General features: G+C 67.6%; 1 protein-coding gene across 1 annotated transcript in view; it reads right to left on the bottom strand.

Annotated features, from left to right (window-relative positions):
- FOXF1 (forkhead box F1) overlaps window positions 1–312 on the bottom strand; it is a 4,775-nt gene that overhangs the window by 1,318 nt on the left and 3,145 nt on the right. The window lies entirely within an intron of this gene.

The following is a 312-nucleotide window of genomic DNA, read 5'->3' as shown; positions in this document are numbered from 1 at the left end:
GTCCGGGCCACCGACTTCCATACGGGCGGAGGATGGAGGGAGGCGACGGGCCTGGAAAAAACAACCCCGAGAGGAACCGATGGCGGGGACCGGGGCCGGTGGGTGATGGACACCCCCCGGGGGGAAAATCCCTTTTTTTTTTTCCCCCTCCGGAGCACCTCCAGGTCCCGATGGAGGTGAAAAAGACCCCCACCACCACCTCGGGTCCAGCTCCGGCTTCATCTTCCCGCAGCTCCCCGCCTGCCCCCGGGGGAAGAAAGGCGAGAAGCACGGGTGGGGGGGGACACGGACACGCACACGGCCGGCAGCCCC

This window comes from Haliaeetus leucocephalus, unplaced genomic scaffold (genome assembly GCF_000737465.1).
Source record: "Haliaeetus leucocephalus isolate CR32 unplaced genomic scaffold, Haliaeetus_leucocephalus-4.0 Scaffold668, whole genome shotgun sequence".
In the NCBI taxonomy this organism is placed as follows: Eukaryota; Metazoa; Chordata; class Aves; order Accipitriformes; family Accipitridae; genus Haliaeetus; species Haliaeetus leucocephalus.
Note: the sequence above shows the minus strand (reverse complement) of the source record. Positions and strands in the feature narration are given on the sequence as shown.